Source organism: Artibeus jamaicensis, unplaced genomic scaffold, assembly GCF_021234435.1.
Source record: "Artibeus jamaicensis isolate MK-2021 breed Jamaican fruit bat unplaced genomic scaffold, CSHL_Jam_final contig_233, whole genome shotgun sequence".
Taxonomy (NCBI): Eukaryota; Metazoa; Chordata; class Mammalia; order Chiroptera; family Phyllostomidae; genus Artibeus; species Artibeus jamaicensis.
In genome coordinates this window covers 4,827,942-4,834,206 of record NW_026521486.1, presented here as the reverse complement: position 1 = coordinate 4,834,206, position 6,265 = coordinate 4,827,942, and the positions used below count along the sequence as shown (strand labels likewise).

Below are 6,265 nucleotides of genomic sequence, written 5' to 3'. Positions count from 1 at the left end.
TGTTCCCAATGGGGAACCCTTGCTAGCAACTACATTAAAAAAAGACTGGAAGGGTTGGGTGGGATTCTGGGGCTTTTCTTGTTCTCCCTTTGCCAGATTTCTCTCTGGCCCTGGGAGCTTCACAATTAAAAAACAAGGTGTAGTATAAGCTACACCTGCTTATGCATAGGCCACGTGCAGGGCACCTGCACTCATTCCTGATTTAGCATTGGCATCCCCAGGGCCCCTGCTCAGGGCTGGCCCGGGCCCCCCATTGGCTTTCAGCCCGGGGTGGCGTGGGATAGGGTGCATCACCCTTGGCAGTGCCCCTGTAAATCCTCCTCCACCTCCACCCTCTCTTCATCCTTGTTCTGCTGCCTCGGTGGAGCCCAGGTGCCTGCTTGAGCACCTACTACATCCCTGTGTACACAATGGGACAGCAGCCTCACAGTTCTTAGCACACGGCAGCTGCTGCTGTGGCGATGATCTAGGGCTGCTGACCTACGTGGCAAGGAGCCCTCTGGCCTAGCAGCTGTGGGCCCACTGGATGGCTTGGGGTGCAGCCAGGGTCAGACTAGCTGTGTGGCTTTGGGCAAGTTACTCCCTCTCCCTGAGCTCTTTCTCTCTACAGTGTGAATGCGCTACTCAGATAATAGGTGAGTGCCTGAAACAATTCAGCTCTCTACCCCACCTCCCAGCTCCCTGAAGGACACATTTTCCAAAGCTCGACACAGGCCCCCTTCCTTGAGTGTTCCCATCAACCAGACAGCTCTCAGCCACCTCCTGCGGCTGTGCCAGGCTGCCCAGCTGGCAGCTCCTGACGTCAGCAGCTAATCTAGGAAGGCTGCCAGCCAGAGAGGGGTGAGCAGCAAAGGAAATCAGGTTTTGGGGTGGTTACCCTCAGGCAACCCCTCCTGTGCTCTCATCAGCTTCTCACCAGCGAACCCTCCCAACCATGCAGAATGACACCTGGACACGTGGAGCGGGTTATTGTGAGCTGTGTCTCTGTTGGGAGGAGCCGGGCTGCACGGGGTGCCCAGCTCAGCCTCCGCCCACTCTGAGGCTGCCTGTATGTCTCCAAGCTAGGTGAGGCATCCACTGGCGCCTGGGTTCCAGGCTGACTCCGAGTCCAGACTGGGGCTGTGGGGAAAGCAGAAGAAGAAGGGACATCAGCCGGTCCTCTCAGCCTGGGCTGGGTGCACTGCTTCCCACTGCTCCTCCGCTGTCCAGCCCCACAGCACCTGAGGATAGGTACTCCCATTTTACAGAGGAAATTAAGGCTCAGTAAGGTCTTAGGTGACTTGCCCAAGGTCTCACAGCTGCTAAGTGTCAGAGCTGAGACTCAAACCCAGCCCTGGTGGCCCCTAAGCCTAAGCCCCTTCTGCCATCTGAGTGATAAGGTGCTGGTGCTGCCTAGGCCTGTCCTGCTGGAAGGACACCCCACTCTCCACTTTCCTGGGGCCAGCAGAGGTCAGCCAGCCGAGCAGCCAGACCACTGCCTGGTCTGACATTTTCCATGGCTCCCCAACCTACTATAGCCAGCAGCAACAAGACCCAGGCCCAGCAATTGGTAGGTAAGAAAAGACTGACATTTGTCCCACCTGTTGGGCCAGGACCTCCGCGGTAACTGCAGTTGACAAGTGTGGAAACAGGTTCAAAAGGGAAGTATCTACCCCAAGGCCACACTGCTGCTCCACTCCACCCTCCTTCCAAGGACCCTCCCCTCACCTGTGGACCCGTCTCCCTCCCTCCCTCATGGCATCTCCTCTCTTCTTGGGTGCCAGGGTCAGAGGCTTTGTTCAACAAAGACATTAGAAGTTATCACATCCATGTCTTCCCTGAATGGATGGGAAAGAGACCCGGAGAGGAAAAGGAGCTACCCAAGCTCATGCAGCAAAGTAAGACTTGGGCTAAGGGAGCCTGCGCCTCCACACGTCCCGTCTCCCTCAAATCACACTGAAATTGGCTGGCTCTTCACTCAGGGACAGCACAGGTGGCTCCCAGGCCTCCTGGACCATGAGTGGGTCACGGAAACCTGGGCTCACGTGGAAGCAGAAATCAGGCCTCATTTCCAACTTGCTGTGTGACTTTCTACAAGCCACATCCCTGACTGGGCCCTTATTATTCATCAGCGCCATGGAGATCAGGATCCCTGTCCTGCCCAAGCATTGCTGTGAAGTTCAAGGGATATGCTGAATAGAAGTCCCATGTAAATTGCAAGGGCTGAGACATGGGACAATGTCCCAGCCCAGCACATCTGGGATCCAAAATGTGATGAAAGGTGCCCCGCCCCACCTTCTCCCCACACCACACATAAACCACCTTCCCCGAAGACTTGCCAATGCCCGAGATTCTATCAGAAAAGCTGGCTGGAGGCTAAAGTGAGGGAAGTAGAGGCAAGAGATAGGGCTGGAAGTCAGCAGGAGTGGCCACTCAGGGCTGAAGATCATGACTTTTCCTGGGTCTGTGTCCAGGACCGCTTTGGGCTGGGCATGCCCCTGACCCCAGAACTCCATCTGAGAAGCTGCTGGACTTTGTTCAAATCACCCTGAAATCTAATCCCAAAGCCTCGCTGAGGCCCCTGGTTGAGCCTCGGGGATGTGACCCAAGCAAGGGGAGGTGCCCAAAGCTGGGGAGTCCCGATCCAGGAGCCAGTGCCCAGCCCACCAAGGACTCACTGCGATGCTCCTTGCTCTGGGCATCAGTTCCCTGTCTGTCCTCCTCACAGCAGCCTTTAAACCATCCATCATGTCTTGTGGCTCCCCTCACACTCGGGAAAAAAATCCAAACTCCTCACTGCAGCCTAAAAGGCCCTGGGAGCCCGGGCCGCTGACCTGGTTCTCTTCCCCTCCCTTTCCGCCCCGGCACCCAGGTCTAGCCTTGTTGACCACTTGTGTCATGCCCCACTCCCTGTCGCCGAGTCGTCACTCTTGCTGTTCCGTCTGCCTAGGCCGATTCCCCCAGATCTTCTCAGCCCAGTCCCATTCTCAGTGACCGGCCAGCCCAATGGTTGGCAAGTGGTAACTGTCCACTAAACACACCTGGTGAACTCACGGGCCTAGATGGCAGAGCACGCCGGGTGTGGCAGCAGTGCCATATCACCACCAGGTGGTGCTGCAGACACCTCCCTGAGAGGTGACCTCGGGTCCAGCCTCCAGATTTGTCCTCTCGGCAAAGCCCCAGGGCTGTGCCAGACCGTGCTGTGGGGCACCAGCTGATTCACCCCCACCCTGCCTGTTCCCCAGTGGCTACGGGAACACATGGGTCCGGGGTATCCAGAGGCCTGGCAGGAAGGGAAGGCTGGCTGCCTCCCATGGCCTGTACTTCTAGGCTCTTTCTGGGGAGGAAGTAGGTGTGTGGACCTGAGGAGGTGCTGTGGGGGGAACTGGGGTCAGGGACTCTGGAGAGGCTTTGGATTTAGGAGTCTGCGCACTGAGCCTGGGTTGGCCTCCCACCTCCTCCTGTCCTCCTCACACCTTTGACAAGCCTGGTCCTGGCTTTTAGCCTCCATTTCCTCATCTGTCAGCAGAGAGACAAAAATGTTAACAAGAACTGAAACCCTGTGTGACTGCTCTGTTGGAATGAGAATGAGGGGCCTTGGAGGGGGCTCCCCAGCAGTGTGAGTGGTGTGTGCAGGTGGGCAGTGGGTGCATTTGGGGAAAAGGCAGATGGACAAGAAATCGGCAGTCCCCAGGGCCTCGCTTCCTGCTCCGTCAAACTGACTTCCCTAGGCCTCCCCTGTCCTGAGGCCTGTGACCTGAAGTGTATGTCTGAGTGTCCCTGGGTGTATATATGTGTGTCTGTGTTTGAATAAGAGTGTGTCTGTGCGCATGTGTCTGTCTGTGTCCACACCTGGGCGTCCATGGGTGAGGACAAGCTGCAGAGGGGGACTGGGGATTCCAGGACAGAGGGGCCCGTAGGGTACTGGCTTCTGTTTTGGCTGCCCAGCACCTGGTAGCTGGACCTGGATGTCTCTCTTCATCTCCCTCCCCCCTGCACCGCCCCCTGCACCGCCCCGCGCTTCCCTATTTGCATCCATTTGCTCTCAGACCCCATGGGCTCTCCCTCATTCTCACTCCTGCCAGCCCAGTCTTGGAGGCCCTGGACTTCCCAAGGGTCAGGGGGCCAGGGACTAACTTGGTGGGGTCCAGTCTCCAGCATCCTCACTTCTGCCCATGGAGAGTCAGCCTGGCTCTAACCCTTCTCAAGAGATATAATTAGTCAACACTTACTGTGTGCCAGAAGTTTTACACGCCTGTTCATTATGTCTTCACAACAGCCCTTTAAGGCATCTTCACACTCATTTTGCAGAGGAGAAAACAGGTTCAGAGAGATGGAGCGCAGAGACCACACAGGAAGTGGGGTTGGAGCCAGCTCTGGCGAGGGGCCCGGGCTCCCTCTTTCCTGACTCCTACCCTCCTGGTAACACGCCATCTGTCCAGCCACCTGGCTCCCGGTCTTTTGGCTCAAGTGACCCCCTGGGGAGATGAGGGTGGTAGAGGTGGCAGCAGCAGAAGCAAGGTTCTGCTGAAGTTTGGGGGTTCCAGAGCCAATTCAGCCTCTCCCCACAGCCACCCCAGGCTGCTGGGAGGTCCTCCCTGCAATTCTTCCTCCCGGAACAACTGAGCCAGCTACCCCCCTAACCCACAGTGGCCCTGCCCAGACACTGCCCAAAGTGGCCACCCTTCCAGGCCCAGCTTCAAGGCCACTTCTTCCCAAAGGTCCTCCCGGATGCCCCATCAGATGTGGCCTTTCCCTCAGCATTGCCCCTTGTCTCTCTGGACTTCTAAGCCACCTGGGGGCAGAGGCCATGTCCACCTTCCAGTGCCCAGGGCAGAGTTATCAGGGAAAAGATCCAATGACTGCTGGTTCAGGGATAATACTAGTGGTGATAAAATGTACTATCAGCTAAGTGCCAAGTGTCCAGCCATTAAGTGCTTCGCAGACAGTTTTTCAAGCAGTCTTCCCCACCACTCTCCATGTGAAATGCTTCCTATTATCATCCTCATTTTACAGGCAAGGAAACAGGCAGAGTGAGGTGAAGTGATTTACCTAAGATCACACAGCCAAGAGATGCCACAAGAAGGTTTCAAACTGAGTTTATCTGGGTCCAGAGTCTGTATTGCACTGAAGTGAACTGTCAAGAAATGGAGATTCTGCCCTGGCTGGTGTGGCTCAGTGAACTAAGTGCCGGCCTGTGAACCAAATAGTCGCAGGTTCGATTCCCAGTCAGGGCTCATGCTTACTGGGTTGCAGCCCAGGTCCCCAGTAGGGGGCACTCAAGAGGCAACCGTACATTGCTGTTTCTCTCCTTGTCTCCCCTCCCTTCTCCTCTCTAAAAATAAAGAAATGGAGATTCTAAGGGGGTGTCCTCACTGAGTGCCGTGGCCTACAGGGGGTGTCTTGGATCAACAGTTCTAGGCTGGGCTGGACTGGGCACCGCAGGTCCATCTCACCTCTCACAGAGCTGGAGGCCGGAGCACCCTGGATTCCAGCCGCCACACAAGTCATGCTTCCTCTTCAAGCCTTCATTTCTCCATTTGCTGAGAGAGGGTTCTGGCCCTAGCCCAGCCTCATGGGGCAGTTTCGAGGACGGAGGAGTCAAGGCTGCCATTTTCAAGTAGATTTTTCCAGAAGAATCTTATTTTCAGCCTAGAAGGCCAACATAGGAAACTGATAAAAGACATGTTTCATCAGCATAAATTTCCAAGCTCAGGGTGCTGACAGGTTCTTAGCCTAAAGTCACTTGAGAGGGTGTATGACAACTGTGATGGAAACATGCCCTGCCCAGGGTGTGGGTGAGGGCCGGGTGCCGCTGGAAGCTACTCCAGCACCCAGTCTTTTCTGCAGATTACCCGAGCTGGATGGCATCAAAAAACCTTCAGGCCCACAGGCAAAAAGCTGTTTTTAAAAATGAATCAAATCAAGTTTTGGTGACAGCTCAGCCAGGCATTCTAGGTGCCCACAGCACCCATCTGATGACCCGAGCCCCAGCTCCGGGGCCTTGGGCACCCTCTGGGCTTCAGGAGGCACAGGAGGCTGGAGTCCACCTCCAGGGGCCCATCTGTTTACCTCAGCAGGTCTGGGCAGGAGATGCTTGGCCAATGGCCTGGCTCCTCACGGCCCCTCCGAAGCCTGGTTCTTGTGACTTAGGCAACAGAGGATGTATGGAGAGAACCTTCTGTTGGCGCTCATCTGAGATATGGGAAACAGGGTAAACAGAATGAAGTGGGGGGTGAGGGGAGGGGGCAGGGAGCTGACCATGCCCCAAGAGTTTAAAAATAAA

At 56.0% G+C, this 6,265-nt stretch overlaps 1 long non-coding RNA gene across 1 annotated transcript; it reads right to left on the bottom strand.

Annotated features, from left to right (window-relative positions):
• Positions 1-903: 903 nt before the first annotated feature.
• On the bottom strand, positions 904-5,921 carry LOC128626841 (uncharacterized). Its single transcript, XR_008390938.1, has 3 exons — positions 5,436-5,921; positions 4,212-4,278; positions 904-1,119 (listed from the first exon to the last, which is right to left on the bottom strand). It is a non-coding gene; the product is annotated as an uncharacterized LOC128626841 (long non-coding RNA).
• Positions 5,922-6,265: the final 344 nt, after the last annotated feature.